General features: G+C 29.6%; 2 long non-coding RNA genes and 1 pseudogene across 3 annotated transcripts; 2 read left to right on the top strand and 1 right to left on the bottom strand.

Annotated features, from left to right (window-relative positions):
• Positions 1-6: 6 nt before the first annotated feature.
• On the top strand, positions 7-1,808 carry LOC140919034 (uncharacterized). 2 transcript variants are annotated; one of them, XR_012161617.1, is made up of 2 exons: positions 7-828; positions 1,262-1,808. It is a non-coding gene; the product is annotated as an uncharacterized lncRNA (long non-coding RNA). The 2 variants fall into 2 exon arrangements; XR_012161618.1 differs by having other exon boundaries at positions 1,315-1,808.
• Positions 1,809-9,324: 7,516 nt separating this feature from the next.
• Positions 9,325-11,088, bottom strand: LOC105852697 (uncharacterized). The gene is made up of 4 exons (XR_012161686.1): positions 10,861-11,088; positions 10,474-10,780; positions 10,166-10,384; positions 9,325-9,797 (listed from the first exon to the last, which is right to left on the bottom strand). It is a non-coding gene; the product is annotated as an uncharacterized lncRNA (long non-coding RNA).
• Positions 11,089-13,989: 2,901 nt separating this feature from the next.
• Positions 13,990-18,176, top strand: part of LOC140919107 (uncharacterized) — a 7,429-nt pseudogene continuing 3,242 nt past the window's right edge.

Here is an 18,176-nt window from a genome sequence, read left to right on the forward strand (position 1 = left end):
ATATTCATTGAGACCAAGAGGATGAATCGGATAGTGTTGTTGTAACTGATAGACCGTAAGCTCTGGTTTATGACTATTCTTTTCGATTAATTGCTGCCATTCCTGATATACTGTTTTGGAATCTTTACAAATACAAAGGTAGATTACATGTAAAATCTGATGGGGATTATGGGTATAAGTTAGCTTGTTGAGGCCTAAAAGTAAGGTCCATAATATTTAGGGGAAAAGTGTTAGTTAGTTAGTTTGAGAAGTAGAACATTGTGAATATTGATTGTAAAATTCACAATACTAGGATTTACAGTTCCTTTTTGTGCAAATCTGAGAGAATCTCATATGCTTTATAACTTGTTGATGAGATGCATGATAGCGGTCAACCACGTAATATAATTACTTACAATTCTATATCGGATTCTTTATGCAAAAACCATCGTGTTGACAAGGCAATTGCATTATTAAAAAAACTTAAAGACAAGAGTATTCAACCAAATATGTACACATACACTATTCTTATAGATGGGTTGTGTAAAGGTGGAAGACTAAAGAATGCACAAAAAGTTTTTGAAGATCTTATGTTAAAGGCTATAATCTAGATGTCTATATATATACCGTTATGATCCATGGGTTTTGTAACAATGACTTGTTTGATGAAGCTTTCGCATTGATGTAAAAAATGAAAGAGAATGGATGCAATCCAAATGCTACAACTTATGAAATAATTATCCGTTTTTATAAAGATGAAAACGACAAGGCAGAGAAATTTCTTGATGAAATGATTGCGAGAGGTCTCCTGTAAGACTGAAACTAAGTAAGATGTTTTCTAGAAACAAGGTTAGTGTTTAGAACTTGAGTTCTTTATAGGAAGCATGATCCTATTTTCTTTGTAATTCCTGATTTTGCATTGTTAGATGAGTATTTATCTTAAACTTTGGTTTAAATTTTTCATAGAACGTGTACAAATTTGTATATAAACTTTTCAAAGATTTTAGCATGAATTCATTCCCCAAAATCTTCGTACTCAAACGGTACTAGTAAGGTAGGCTTGTTTGTTATCTTCTTTGCTTCTGCTTGGTTCAAGAATTCATAAGGTTCTAAAATTAGTATACATGACAAAAATCAATCTGAAGTTTTGTAATTATAGTTAAAAGTTAAATGAATTTAATCAAAGTTAAAAGTTTTGTAATTATAGACTTATTTCATGTTTCAACTGTTTATATCTGTTTAGTACAAATATCTTACCATTCTTATATCGATCGGCGCACAGTAAATCAGCACCATGATGAATTGTGCCATTGTTCTGTCTGCAACTCATGACAGGGACAGGGAACAAACCATCAGTAAAACCAGTGACATATTCACAATGCCATGTTACATATAAGGTTACACACTTACTTCGATGTTCTTTAACCTACTTTTGCTTATATTTGATATCTTAGTAGTAATTTGTATCATGATAGTCATTTGAACCTCTACTAAACCTATTTGTTATCAGCACAGGAATCCACACACTTTGTATTGCAAAAATATAACAAACAAAACCCAAGAATGTGTACAGGTGGCTTCTAAGATGATGGAGCAGTTAAGTCCCTCACAATTGATGCATTTAAGTCACAATTGAGATATATCCTTTTGTCCAATTTATAAATTATGTCCAATAGGAAATATATTATGATTGACAAGGAGATAACTTTCACATCTCAAAACAACATTCTACATACAATGCATATTCACCACAAATGAAAGTATTTTATATTAAAGAGACAATTATGAACCTGAAGAATCAACCATTTGCTGACCATCAACAGTGACAATATGTACCTTCTTGTTCATTGGATTTACTTCCACCACTCTATATGAAATATCATAATAATCTAGAAACGCTATATAAAAAGCTCAATGCAAAATTCAATGGTTTGATCTAGTGGTAAAAAGATAGGTATTGGGTTTGACATGTTGCGGGTTTGATCTCCGCTTGTCCTATTAAAGGGAGGCAAATGTCGTCCTAAGGTTAGACTAGTGCACCAAACTCTAGATGTGTATACCTTTGATACATTGGTTGATGCTTTTTATTAGGAAAGAAAAGTGAAAAAAGCTAAAATTGTGGTTGCAGTGACGATAAAAAAGACATAAAACCGAATGTTGTTACATATAACACTTTAATGGATGGATATTGTTTGATAAATGAAGTAAACACAGGTAATAGTATATTCAACATAATGGTCCAAAGGGAAATGACTCCTGACATTCAAAGCTATAGTATCATGATTAATGGATTTTGTAATATTAAAATGGTGGACGAAGCTGTGAATCTCTTTGAAGAAATGCAATGTAAAAAATTCATTCTTGATGTGGTAACTTACAATTCTCTTATTGATGGTTTGTGCAAATTTGGGAGAATCTCATATGATTTGGAGCTTGTAGATGAGATGCATGATATAGTTCAACCACCTAATATACTCACTTACATGTGGAGTAACCCTGCCTTTATCTTTTATTGCAAAATAATCACTATATATCCACTTGATGATTTCATACGTGTATCCTTGTGGTTCTGTCATAAACTGAACTATTGTTCACATATCAAGTAACTTAAAAAAATTATTTTGAATACTTATACTTTTGCATAATAATTCTAATATTACAAAGCTTAAATGATTTAGAGTACTAAACTTAAGGTTGAATGGCTTAAATTGATGTATAATGAGTAGAATATGTGTTAAAGAGAAGTATTGAGAGTTGGAAAGGTCATGAAATTGTTGTGAGGAACACAGCTTAGAGTTTAGATCTTGTAGGACGCTGACAACGATACATATAAGATAGTTTTTCACCTTCATTGATGCATCAACTTCTAGAAAAAATAAACATGCTGTAACTAAATTTAATGCTTTTAACCTCCGTCATTAATCATCATTCCTTTGACACGTCTTTAATCTTTGTAGTTGCGCGTGAGATGTGTCTAAGGGGTCTAAGGTGTATTGAAGTGAAGAAAAACATGTTATATTTTTGGGACACTTATTTGAGGTGTCGTATGAGTGTCAGAATGATGCATGTCAGACACAACGATAAATCTAACCTCAAAGATGTATGTACTTCATAGTTCATATCCATTTCTATTTTGTAATTTAGACTACTATGGAAATGTCGATTTTTGTTTTTTGTGTGATTTGTGTCACTTTGTGATATGGTTAAGATTGTTAAGTGAATGTTTTTTTTCTTCCCTACTTTGTGGTTATTTCGATGCTTCATTTGAAACTTAGTTAAATTTGTTCATCTTTTAAGGTTGCTAATGGTTTGGAAGTTGCAACCAAGTGCCAAATGAAATGCTAATATATTATATGTTGCGTCTGAAGTAGAGTGAGAGTGAAGCATGTCAGCTGAAAACTCTTCTCCCCATTTCCTCCAAATGTACTTTCATTAGTAATAACTAGATATTAATCCGCGAGTTGTGCAGTAGAATTTAATATATTAGTAAGTATAAAATAACAATAATATATAATTTAAAAATAAGTTTAATTTTGTTTTACAGTAAAATATATTCAAGTGTTTATGTACTTAAAGGTAAATATATTTTTGAATAATTATATATAAGTTAGGTTTGCTTTAGTACAAAAATAAAAAAATAAAATATTGTTGACTAATACAATTTATGCAAAATATATTTAAATGTGGAATTGGTTTATTCAAACTTTTGGATTTCATTGAAGTGGTTGTTCTAATAATATATTTGTTAAATAGTTATGTATTTCTTTATTGTTAAAGTTATATATTTAGCTACAATATTTCTTCATTTTATATAATTTATATTAGTTTTGAAACATTAGATTTATAAATTTATGTACTTTTTCACATTTTCAATTTTATATGTTCAAATTTATGTTTAAATTTTATGTGATAGTTTGTTAAATTCAAAATATTGAAACAATTCATTCGTGTGTGCCTTGGAATTTTTCAAATAATTACTTGACACAGTCAAGAAACTTCAACAGTGGTTGAAAAAAATTGTAGGCAAGAAAAGTTTGTGAATGTTTAAGACATATATTTTTAATAATTATATGTAAGTTAGATTGGCTTTAGTACAAAAGAAAAAAGTTAAACATTGTTGACTAATACAATTCATGTAAAATATATTTAAATGTGGAATTGATTTATTCAATCTTTTTAATTTCATTGAAGTGGTTATTCTAATAATATATTTGCTAAATAGTTATGTATTTCTTTATTGTTCAAGTTATACATTTAGGTATAATATTTCTTCATTTTATATAATTTATATTAGTTTTGAAACATTATATTTATAAATTTATGTACTTTTTTCAATTTTATATGTTCATTATAATTTTGTCAATCTCACTATCGATATAAGCATGCACTAAATAGTATTGTGTGTTTTGTTATATATTATAATATTTATTTGTGAGTGATAGTTTGTTAAATTCAAAATATTGAAATAATTCATTCGTATGTGTCTTGGAATTGTTCAAATAATTATTTGACGCGGTCAAGAAACTTTAAGAGTGGTTGAAAAAAATTATAGGTAAGAAAAGTTTGTAAATGTTTAAGACATAAAAAGTTTCGACTCAATAATGAAATAGTTAGAAGTTCTTCATTTTCAAATATTTAATATTATTCATTTTTTTGTTGTTTCAATTATGCTTTGTGTTTTTTTAATTATAAAAAGAAAAAATGTTATGGGAGACACATTCAACAGAGAAAAAAAAAAACTCATTTTGTATGTAATAATATTGATATATGATTTTGAACAATAATTGACAATAGAAAAAATAATATTATTTAAGTATTTGTGAACTAATAGTGTCTATGTCACACATAATGTGACATATATAGATCTTGTTGTGTGTATTTAGTTGAATTTGCGTTGTGATGATTTGAAGATATTGGATGGTTTGTATTTTTTTTTTATGAGTTATTTAAATGAAATTTTTATGAGTAATTAAAGTTTTTTAAGTGTATTAATAAGTCATTGAGTGATAAGTTAAATCTGAAATTATATAATATATGAAATAATTGTACTTGGACAAGTGAAAATGTTTGCATTATATATTGAAAAAACAAAAGATAATTAAATAGAAGATTAATTTGAAATGTGTCACATCATAATTTTAGTGAGTTGGCAAATATTGGAGGATGTGGCATAGATGAATTTTTTTTTTTTAGTTTTATTTTAATTATTATAATAGATAATTGATAATAGATAATAGAAACTAAAGTTATAAAACTTTTTTTTTTTTTAATTTTAAAGAAAAACTATTTTGAATTTTCTCTAAACAATAAGCAATATTCCTCAAACGTAAAATAAATAAGGATCGTGTTAATAAATATTTGTTATATTTTTTAGTTTGTAAAAGTTCCCAAAAATAAATAAGTTCCCATTGAATCAATATGTCCCAACGACTCTTTTTTATTAAAACTCTTGGTATTTGAGATAAAATAATAATGTTATTTTTTTTAACAAAAGAAATGTTATATACTTCCTTCACAAATTTCTCTTAAAACCCCATTCATCTTCAAAGAAACTCCAATCTGCAACAAAGTCATAGTTCACATCTTCAAAAAAAAAAAAACTTCGATCTTCATCTCCAACAAAATGTCAAATTCTCAAATAAAAATATTCAAATCTAAGACAATTATCTAGAACTTATATGTTAAAGCCTCATCTTCTATATCTAAATTCATGATAAAAGTAACATTTCTTTCTTAACTTTTTTGTGTGACCTATATATACTCAATAATTGTGTCATAGCTTGAGCTAAAAATATTATTTTGATGTGAAACCACAACCATTATATTCCTAATATAATGTACATGTCTACATTTTGTATGCCAACATCGAATCCTAATTTGGTAGTTTCTGAAACAAAGCAACATTCAAATTGGTTAGCTTTTAGGGTTGGTCGCCCAATGACCAGAGTAGCTCACCAAACAACTTGGTCATTTTTTGAAAATTAAGAAATAAACAAAAAATAAAAAATCACAATAATTTGTTTTTATTTAAAATCTAAATTAAAGCAGCACAAAAGAAAAAATAATTTCCATTAGTTATTTAAATAAGTTGAGTTCGATAACGCTTTAAATATTCAAATTCATCTATAATTGATGTGGTATTAAGTAGACTAGTAATGTCTTTTTCAATATAAACAATTAACTTATTTGTAAGAAACCAATAGTACATTTTATTTATGAGTTTTTTACGATTTTCATTGCCATTGCCAACAAAACTAGAATGGTGCCCCTACCTCTAGTTTTAATCTTCAAGAGGTCTTAGATAAGGTCAATGATTGCAGTTGGAAACCATTATCCTTTGGTAGAGGAGGTCCAAAGCTCTTATACATTTATTTTGCAGATGACTTTGTCTTGGCTACAGAGGCTACTTTAGAATGGGTTAACGTTATAAAAGATGTGCTTAGTAGTTTCTGTCTCAATTCTGGTAAGAAGATTAATCATAGTAAATCTAGAGTCTTTTTTTTTTTCGAGAATTTGGCAGATAACATGACTACTGTGTTGAGTCATGAACTAAGCATTGAGTCTACTTAAGATCATGCACCTATTTGGGTGCTCCTATGATTCATCAAAGAATTTCTTGAAACTCTTATACTTTTATTCTTGAAAAATTGCGTACATATTTATCTAGTTGGAAAACTAATAATCTCTCTTTTGCATGTCAGATTAGTTTAGCTCAGCCATCTCTATCTTGCACCCTAGGTTATGTCATACAAACTGAAAATATCCTTGTTTTTGTGTATGACGAGGCTGAAATTTTTTGTAGGGATTTCATATGGGGTCTACAAATCAGCATCGCAAGTGTCATCTAGGTTCTTGGGAGAAGTCTTAGAAGTCTTTTGTATGTTGAATTGGACATACATTTATAAGTTTTCTTGGCAAATGGTGGCTGGCCCAAATAAGACAATTGGACTAAATTATTTAACTTAAGTACTCATGCTTGGTTGGACTGGAACATTACTACAAGTAAAATTGGGGCTAGTGACATCAACTGGTCTATGTTCTTTGGAGTTTCAGTTGGATTCTCTGAAAGGATCGTAATAAATTGGTCTTTTCTAGGGCAACTACGCTCGGTACTAGTCTTACATGAGAAGGAGAGAACTCGTTTGCGTTCAAGTCACTGGATGAAGCCTCCACCATGTTTTGTGAAGATTAATACAAATGGTTCCTACTTTTGCAAGCCTACGACTTGCGACAATCTCATAAGAAATCAGGATGATCATTTCTTGAATGGTTTTATCAAGAAGCTTGAAACTAGAAATGTCCTCCTTGCTAAAATTTGGGGTATCCTCTTGGCATTCGTATGGCGAAAGATATGCCTCTAACTCATATCACTCTTGAAATCGATTATGTTCATATTGTCGGTATGATTTATCATATCTATTATCCACCTCCTAGGTTGGTTTAGAGTCGGCCCAAGTGAGAGACACGTAAAATCTTGCTTTATATTTAGTCAAAAAATATTTTTTTACTCTAATTTTTATAAGGTATAAAGGTTAATTTTTATACGTTCAATAATATATTATAAAAAATATTTTATTATTCACATATACAAAAAAGTCTCAAAAAAAAGTTTTAATTTTCAATTTTTAGCGGAATCATTATTTATTTGAATTGATAATTTTCAATCTAGAAAATATCACAGTAAAACTTTCGTCTTAACTTTTGCTATCAACCGATAAAATATAAATTAAATAATTTTCTTACTACAAATAAATTGGCTAACGAATATGGTAGAGATTCGATAAATATTAATTATAAATTGAAAAATTACAAGACAAAAAGTGAGCACATTGGCCACATAGAAATATTAGTTATAAATTGAGAAATCAAGTCGTGAACATATTGCTAACATGAATTATTGGAGTGGTAGTATACATACTATTTTCTTCTTCAACTAAAAGATGAAAAAATTTACATGAGTTATTGATGTTGTTGTAGAACAATTGAAATGTATTATTTAATTTTTTTGAAAAATATAAAAAAAATAGATTTGGAAATGTTATTAATTCTACTAAATTTTTTTTCTATATTTATTAAATAAAATATTAATAATTTATTTATTAATTTTTGAAAAGACCTATCTAATAGTTTTGTTTTAGGCCTCATGATGTGTTCCTTTAGTTTAATGGAGTATATCACATCCACCGTGAAACAAACTCTTGTGCAAACATTTTGGCTTTGTTTGGTCATGATGGAGATTTTTTTATGATTATGTAAGACTCTGTTCTTGGTAGTGTTAACTTTTGTTAATGACTTAAGGGGAGCATGTTCCCCTATTATCATGTCTTAGTTTAGTTTTAAATATAATGAACACAATTATCAATCAAGTAATAAATTTTAAATTATCTTGTTTCTATTAATTTTTTACAAATAAATTTATTTGGGTTAGCTAAATAGTCCATTTGGTCTCAAATATTATAAAGTTAAAGAAAATTAACGTTTTTAGATGAAATATATAAACTTTTCAATGCATTGCATATATTTTAAGACAAAATATAAAAATAAACCAACTTATTGAAAAAATGAGCTAGTCAAAACAACTTCATGATTACACTACACTTCCTGCTATAGTTAAGATATAGAAGACATGATTGAAACAGCTGTCAAAAAGAGAAATATAGCATATATTATGTTCACAAAGAAAAGAAAATGACACTGGTTTCTGGACATAGAAAATTCAAATATAACGTTTAGAAATTTAAGTTACACCAAATGTTCAAAATTCAAATTTAAAATAAATAAAAATTGAGGGATGTAAGGATGATTTGCTGGGATGGAGAGTTAAGGCAATAAGTAATATAGAGGTTGGGAATTCAAACCTCACATCTAAGATAATAGTGATAATTACTAACAGAATTAACATGTAAATAAAAAATCTAGATTTTTGGATGTAGAAAAATAAAATATGACGTCTTAAAACTTAAACTTTAAAATAAATTATTTATATATCAATTATAAAAAAGCTTCAAATATAACATAAAGAAAAATTAAATTTGTGGGTGTTAAAAATCCAAATATTACATCTATAAATAGATTTTTAACGCATAAAACTCAAATATAATTGTCTCCAAAATTGATTTTAGTGTAAAACTAGAATTTATAACTATTGAACTTAAATGTATATAAATACATCTACACATAAATCACTTAAAATTCAACTAAATTTTAACTAAAATTAATTTTACAAAATCAATTTATTCATATTCAATTTTTATAATAGCAGAATAAAAAAAAGCACTAAGACAATTTTCACCCACTTAAAGACTTCAGAAATTGGATGGAGACAATGATGACGATGATAACGATGACACTAATGATAATAATGATGATGATAAAAGCAAGATAGGATTCATTGTCAAATTTAACTATACATTGGGAGGTAATATTCAATGTAAGATCCAAAATATCACTTAATCCCAAAAAAATCCAAGTTGATAGAGAATGAGTTTTATAGCATTACCATCCATTCGTCAATCCTTTAAAACAAGGAATTGATTAAGCTTTGGATAAATGGCCAAGACAACAACTCTATATACAAAGGTAGGTCGATTCTAAAAAAACCCTGAAAGATAAGAATTTGCAATGTTATGGTGACTACGTATAGTTATTTAATGTTTCATATCATAAGAGCACTTCATCTAATTGGAGCTACTTTTATTATCCACTGCTTCTTTGAGTTTTCTCCCTAATGCAAATGCCAAAGGAGGAGGAAAAGCATTACCAATCTTCCTGTGCTTGTGTATGATGTTACCATAAAATTGATAGCAATCTGGGAAGCCCTGCGTTTATGGATGAAAAATATGATAAGTTAAGAAATGATTTTTGAACATCAGATTTTTTATGTCAAATACGATGTCCTTTGGTTTTTGTGTACTTTGAAATGTGTGTAAGTTGTAAAAGTCAAGAGAAAGATATAGATAAACATATAAGGTGTCACATACAATATCTGTATTTTAATGTTCAAATAATATAACTGTAAGTTAAAGATGATACCAAATTAAAGGGAAATTCAAATATGAATTTGAAAAATGTTTAAAACACCAACGATCACAAACAGCGTCTCTTAGAAGTAGATATTTATGGTTCATCTTCGTTCTTATGACTGACATAATGAAAAATGATCTTATCTACTGGTATAAGCACTTACTTGAGATCGGGCACATTCACGAACAGTAAGAATTCTATCTTGGTCAGGGTGGAAGCACATTCCAACTTTCCCCATTGGTTGAGGATCAGTAATGGAAGTTGGGAAATTTCCTTGCTAATCCAACCTACCAAAGAGTCTTTTCCATTGATTATGTCTCTTAGCTGTGTTTGGCAAGCACCATGGTATCAAATCAACAACTTGTCCAGTAGACAATTTAATCTGCATTATACATTAGATAACATTCATTAGATTATTAACCACACAAAAAAAAAATGGTCATACTAAAGTTCACAAAGATTGAAATTTACCTTTTCATCTGGAAGATCGCGCCAATCACAGAAAATCAGCATTTGTTAAGATTCAATTTAACTCCAAAGTGAAATAACTTGAGGAAAAAAGACAGTTATGCAATTTTACCTGATAACCCATCTCAAGAAGTGAAGCCAAAGCTAAACGGAATGTCTGTCCTTTATTAAAAGACACAAAGTTCCTCACATTTTCCAACAGGAAATACCTCGGCCGAAAATAATCAGCAAAGGATAAGAAAGCTAATATCATCTCACACTGGACCTTACTCCAAGTGCTTGTGTTGAATCTATTCATCCCAGAGAAACCCTGCAACAACAAATTATTCAATCATCACGGCAAAGTATCAATATCAGAAAAAGGCAAACAAAGCCAAGAGTTACACAAACCTGGCAGAGGTCCTCCATGCCAGGTTTAGAGAATTATCCTTGTTTTGTTTGATCCAATTATTTAGTTTTCTTTCTTCTTAAAATCTATCAACATAAAAATATATTTGTTGTGTTTTATAGTGGATAATTTTGATGGTATTTCTTCTATTGTAGAGAAAGATCGAAGAAGTAAATCAAAGTTTAGAGAATGAGTTCTAATTCTTGAGGTACCAGAAAAGGAAGGTGGAAAATTCGTTGATGGCATACATGTTAAAGTGTTCATCTATTAGCTAAATCGATATCAAAGATATATCATTTGAATTGAGAAGTAGGTCGAATAAATTTAATTCAACTCGTATTATCACATAAAGTAAATATTTAATTTAATTTTGGAAATTTTATATTTATATTAACTTACCCGTTTATATTATTAATATTTTAGAATCATTCTTAAAACTACAAAATTGTGTTTACACTGACAAAATGACAAAAGTAATAACTTTTCATTTTAGTTTTAGTTGAATTTTCAATTTTCAATTTTCAGTTTTCAATTTTAATTCTTAGTTTAATTTTTAATTTTTATTTTATTTAAACTGAAACATTCTCTTTACTAAGTGTCATTATGAATTCACTAAATATACAAAAATATCAACGCGTAAAAATAATTAAAAAAGAAAACATAAAATAATAATAATATTATTTAATTATTTTAAAATAATTCATTATAAAATTATAATTTATTTAGTCACAATAATTTTAATAATAGTAGTTGAAAGTAGTAGCCGTAGAAGATGAGTATCATAGTAATCATCGATTCTCGAAGACGGCTGCAACTAAAAGAAATAATTGATAGTTGGAGGTAGTGGTCGAAGTGTGACAGACGGTGACTATAGTGGTGGACGGTGGTTAGAGATAGTGGTCGGTAGTGGTAGCGATTGTTGGAGGTGATCGAAGATAATGGTAGCAGTTCTTAGAGGTGGGTGGTCATAAATGGTGGTTGGTTGTGGTAGTGATGGTCGGAGGTGGTTGATCAGTGATTTTGGCGGTGGTTGAAGGTGGACGGTTGGTGATGATGAATGTGGTTAGCCATGGTCGGGGATGAGTGGTGGTTGGAAGCAATAATTGTTGATGTTGTTAGAATAATGTGTATGTAACTGATAGTGATATGTTAATTTTAAAACAAACTAAAACTAAAAGGTACACATATTTGGCGGAAAGATTATAGTTGGTATTATATACACCAAAAATTTTGATTATTTTTCAAAAACAAAATCGAAAAATTCAGGAAAAAGTAATTTTGATTTTTTTTTCTCAAAAACTTTCCAAAAACTGATTTTTTGTTTTGTTTTTTGAAGAAACAAATTTCAATTTTTTTTAAATTATGTTTGGTTAATTGATTTGTTTTAAATATGTGGTTCAATTCATCAATTATTTAAAAGATTTGATTTTTTTTGGTGCAGTGCAATTCAATTTATTGATATGGTCCAATTAACCATATATTTTACACACCTCTATTTGTTGAGACAAACTCCATATTTAAAGTTTTGATGAAAATAAACAAAGGTTAATTAAGAAAGTTAATTATGATTCTAAATTGTTATGTTAATTTGACTTGTGCTTTTGAGTGAATTTAATTAAGAACAAAATCAAGCAAAGCAAAAAAGACAGCAATGAGAACATTCTGCATAAAAACAGAGAATGATCTCCAGTTTCAAGAATGTTCATCACAGCATATTGACCAATCATTCTCCACCTCTTTAACAAAGATTATGCCTCGAAATTTCATTCAAATAGAATCGGTACATGACAAGGAACAATTAGGATTCATCCTAGCTCAAATAGGATATCAGATCACTAAAATAAAAGAATTTGAAACAGTCAAAGTAAAACAGTTTTGGAACTCTAAAAGTCAAACTGTCAAGAAAGATTGATCAACCTTGATATATGATAGGACATTACAAAGGACATCCAGAATAATCAAAACAGGAACTCCAGATTGATCATCAAATCTCCAGAAAGATCAAAATGACAGATCCAAATTGATAATCAATCTTCGTTTCCTGCATAACTCCAGCAACAATATGTTCTCTTCTGCAATGGCTTATAATCTTTCTCCAAACTTCTCTTGGCTACATTCAAGACTCAAGATCGAAACTGTACCATCATAGATTAAGGGAGAAACTTCAAAGGCTCTTTAACTAGAAGACAAAACTGATTTAAAAGCTGTAACAGAATAGTCAAAGCAGTTTTAAATCAATTCAAGGCTCGATTATTTTTATTCTAAAATATTGGTTTCAGTAAAAAATACAGAGCACTACCAACAACTCTTTTTGACCTTCATTAAATGCTTCTAAAGCCTATAAATAGAAGGCCAATATCAAGGAATAAACCAAGAAATTCAAATGCTGTAAAATCCCACATATCAATCACATACACATACTTGAAGTTCTCAAAATTCGCAATGAAGAAGCAATTCTAAAGTCTCATATCAAGTTGCTTGATCATTACTGAATTCTTTGTAAAGAATCAAATCTCAAACAAGAGTTGAGCTATCTCAGATTCTGTCAAAAAACAATCTTATTGTAAAAACTCAAACTATAAGAGTTTATTTATAGTTTGTTTAGATTGTATTGAATCCTATCAAAGTTAGATAGGAGTTGTTGTTACTTTCTGAGTGGAAAGTAATAGAGATTGAAACAGATCAAAGGTGATCTAGACTAGGTGCTATAAAATCAAGAAGGATCTTTGTTTTAAACACTTAGTGGAAAAACTCACAGTGTGAGGACTGGACGTAACCCAAGTTGGGTGAACCAGGATATATCTGTGTGGTATTCTCTATCCTATCTCTTTATTTGTTAAACTTAATTGATTAACTAAGATAAAACACAAACCGACTTTCTGTTTTAAACTAATCAAGGAACGTTCTCTGTTTTTGATAAAAACCAAGAACGTTCTCCGTTTTTCTGTTTTCATAACCAATATCAATCTTGAGTTATTTTCTTAAGTTTTTAACAGGAATTTAAAAGGTACATTTACAATTCAAACCTCCCTTCCTTGTAAATTGACACTGTTACTTCAATTGGCATCAGAGCTCGGTCTCTAGAAAGTTCAAAAAACACCTAACAAGTGCTAGAGAAAAGATCTAGAAGAATGTCGAAAGCAAAATACATTGTTGAAGGAGGATCCTCAAACAGACCACCATTCTTTGATGGATCGGATTACTACTTTTGGAAAAACAAAATGCAATTGTTTCTAAAGTCTCAAGACACAGGAATGTGGCGCATCATTACAGATGGAGACTTCATACCAAGGGTTGATCAAGATGACTCAAACTCTGCCATGAAGAAAGAAACTGACTGGACAGCCGATGATAAAACTAAGGTACTTTTAAATTCTAAAGTTCAGTTATTCTTATCATGTGCTTTAAGCAGAGAAGAAATTGAAAGAGTAGATGAATGCACAACTGCAAAAGAAGTTTGGGATACACTGCAAACTTATCATGAAGGAACAAGCCATGTCAAAGAAACAAGAATAAACATTGGCATAAGGAAATTTGAATTATTCGAAATGCAAGAAGGAGAAACTATTGATGAAATGTACTCAAGATTTACTACAATAGTAAACGAAATGCGTTCTCTTGGCAAAACTTACACAATACAGGAAAGAGTAAGAAAGATCATGAGGTGTCTTCCAATCATATGGAGACCAATGGTAATAGCCATAAGACAAGCCAAGAACCTTGAATCACTGCCTCTGGAAGAATTAATTGGAACGTTAAGAGCACATGAACTATTGTTACAAGAAGACAAACCAATTAAGAAATGAAAGCACTAAAAGCTTCTCAAGAAAAAATCACAGCACAAATAGAAGAAGAACGAGAAGAAAATGAACAAGAAGACGCCGATGAAATTGCTCTTCTCACCAGAAGAATACAAAGAATGATGAGAAAAATAGATCAAATCAAAAAGGGATTTCAAAACAAAAATCCCCAAACCGAAGTTGACAAAAGTCAAGTCACATGCTTTGGATGCAATAAATTAGGACATTACAGAGCATAATGTCCCTCAAACAAAAATCCACCAAAACGATTTCCTTTCAAAAAGAAATCAATGATGGCAACATGGGATGATTCAGAAGAATCAGAAACTGAAGAAGAAGAAGCCAACGTATGCTTAATGGAAAAAACAGAGGAAGAAGAGGTAATAAGTTTTGAACCTTGTCATTTATGTGAACAAATGGGAAAAGAATTTGACAACTTGTTAAATGACTCAAATCTCTTATTCCAAAATGTAGTTCCTTAAAAGAACAATTTCATAAAGAAAAAGAAGAAAGTCAAGCTAAAAATAACATGCTAAAAATAACCATTCAAGAGTTGAAAGAAATAGAAAAACATATATTTGAAAATCAAGAAGGTTAAGAACGTTTTGCACTACAAACGGAGAACGTTCGACTAAAAAATAAAAACGAATTTCTCAAAACAGATTTATTGAATTTCTTTAAAGCCACCGAAACCTTTCATAATATAATGGGATCTCAAATAAGAATTTTTGATAAAGCTGGTCTTGGTTTCAATCAAACCCAAAAAACCAAGCTATATGAAAATTTCTTTGTCCCAGAAAGAAAAGAAGAAAAATGCAAAACTAGATGCTCATATTGTAAAAAACTTGGACATCTGGAATTTGCCAGCTATTTTAGAAAAAGAGATGAAAAGATTGAAAGGAAAAAGGTAATTGAAAGAGGAAATCATTCTATTAAAGCAGTTTTGAAAAAACTACAAAAAGGAGAACAATCTCCAGAAAGTTTCCTAAATGGAGAAAGTTCCAAAACAAAAGTTGAACCTTCTCCAGAAAAACTGAAAAAAAGAGAACAATCTGGAAACTCTTTCAAACCAAATTTTAAACCTTCTGAAACCCAGATTGTTAAATCTGTTTCGAAATCAACAACTAAATACTCAGCTGGTTTCAAAAATAAAGGAATGATATACCTTTCTAAAGAAAAAAGAAATGTCAAAACTAACTCTCAAGGACCAAAAACAAAGTGGGTACCTAAGGCTAAAATAATATCATATGCAGGTTGGTTTTCCAAGTATAAAGAGAAAGACTTGGTTCTTGGATAGTGGATGTTCAAGACACATGACAGGAGATACAAACTGCTTCATAACATTCATCAAGAAGGATGGAGGATCGGTCACTTTTGGTAATGACAATCAAGCTCAGATTAAAGGTAATGGAACCATTGGTAAGACACAATCTGCTCAAATACATGATGTTCAATATGTGGAAGGTTTAAAACACAACCTGTTAAGTATAAGTTAGCTATGTGACAATGGATGTGAAGTCATTTTTAAACCAAAGATATGTGAAATCAGGAAAACTAAAACTGGAGAAATCCTATTTTCTGGAAATCAAAAGAAAAATTTATATGTTTTGTATCTTGAAGAACTACCTGATGAATCATGCTTTATATCAATCAATAAAGATAAATGGATTTGGCATAAAAGGGCTGGACATATCAGTATGAAAACCATTTCAAAGATTTCTAAACTAGATCTTGTTAAAGGATTACTAAAACTTAACTTTGAAAAAGATAAAATATGTGAAGCTTGTGCAAAAGGAAAACAAGTCAAAAGTAGCTTTCACTCAAAAGATTTTGTAACAACAAATAGAACTCTTGAACTACTTCACATATATCTCATTGGGCCAGTCAAAACAACAAGTCTATGAGGAATGAAATATGGTTTTGTTATTGTTGATGATTTTTCAAGATTTATGTGGGTACTATTTTTGAAACAAAAAGATGATGCTTTTGAAGCATTCAAAAGATTCTGTAAAAATGTTCAAAATAAAAAAGAATCCAGTATCATTTCTGTAAGAAGTGATCATGGAGGATAATTCATAAATGCTTCATTTAAAACTTTTTTCGATGAACTTGGCATATCTCATAATCTCTCATATGCAAGAACTCCACAACAAAATGGAGTTGTTGAACGAAAAAATAGAATACTACAAGAAATGGCAAGAACTATTTTAGAAGAATCAAATGTTGAAAGATATTTCAGGCTGAAGCCATAAACACATCTTGTTATATTCTAAACTGTGTATCTATCAAAAAGATCATCAACAAAACCCCATATGAAGTCTGAAAAAATAGAAAACCAAACATCTCTTACTTTCATATTTTTGGGTGTTACTGTTACATTTTAAACAACAAAGATCTCATTGGAAAATTCGATGCGAAATCTGATAAAGCAATCTTTCTTGGATACTCAACCGATTCTAAATGTTATAGAGTGTTTAATTTAAGAACTAATGTTGTTGAAATAAGTATGCACATATTATTTGATGAGTTTGATGACTTAGATATAAGTAAAAAGGATGAGGAAGAAGAAACTCCAATTGAAACACAGCAGCAAAACAATTTGCAGAAAACAGAGATTGATAAATAATCTCTGTTTCATTCTCCACCAAAAAGCTAGAAAACGATTGAAGATCATCCTCAAACCGATATCATTGGAGACACATCTGATTGAATTAGAACCAGAAAATCATTCAAGAACGATGAAAACAACATGGCAATGATATCTCAGATCGAACCAAAATCAATCAAAGAAGCAATTATTGATCAATCTTGGATAAATGCCATGAAGGAAGAACTACTGCAGTTTGAGAAAAATGAAGTCTGGACCTTGGTACCTGATCCATTAGATCAAGCAATCATTGGTACACGATGGGTTTTCAGAAACAAACTAGATGAAGAAGGTAAGGTTATCAGAAACAAAGCAAGATTAGTAGCTCAAGGTTACAATCAACAAGAAGGTATAGATTATGATGAAACTTTTGCTCCAGTAGCCAGGTTAGAAGCTATTCGAATACTTCTTGCATAAACTTATCAAATTATTTCAAATAGATGTTAAAAGTGTTTTTTTAAATGGATTCTTAAATGAACAAGTATATGTAAAACAGCCCACAGGTTTTGAAAGTCAATCAAAACCAAATCATGTTTTCAAACTTACCAAAGCTCTATATGGCTTAAAACAAGCACCAATGGCCTGGTATGAACGACTAAGTTCATTCCTAATTAAAAATGGTTTTCTAAGAGGAAAAATCGACACCGCATTATTTAAGAAAACAGAGGGAAATGATTTACTCATCGTTCAAGTATATGTTGATGATATCATTTTTGGATTAACAAATGAAAAAATGTGTGAAAGCTTTTCAAAACTTATGCAAAGTGAATTTGAAATGAGCATGATGGAAGAATTAAGGTACTTTCTCAGTTTACAAATTAAACAATATGAAAACGACATTTTTATTTGTCAAGAAAAGTACATCAAAGAT

Source organism: Cicer arietinum, chromosome 8 (assembly GCF_000331145.2).
Source record: "Cicer arietinum cultivar CDC Frontier isolate Library 1 chromosome 8, Cicar.CDCFrontier_v2.0, whole genome shotgun sequence".
NCBI lineage: Eukaryota > Viridiplantae > Streptophyta > Magnoliopsida > Fabales > Fabaceae > Cicer > Cicer arietinum.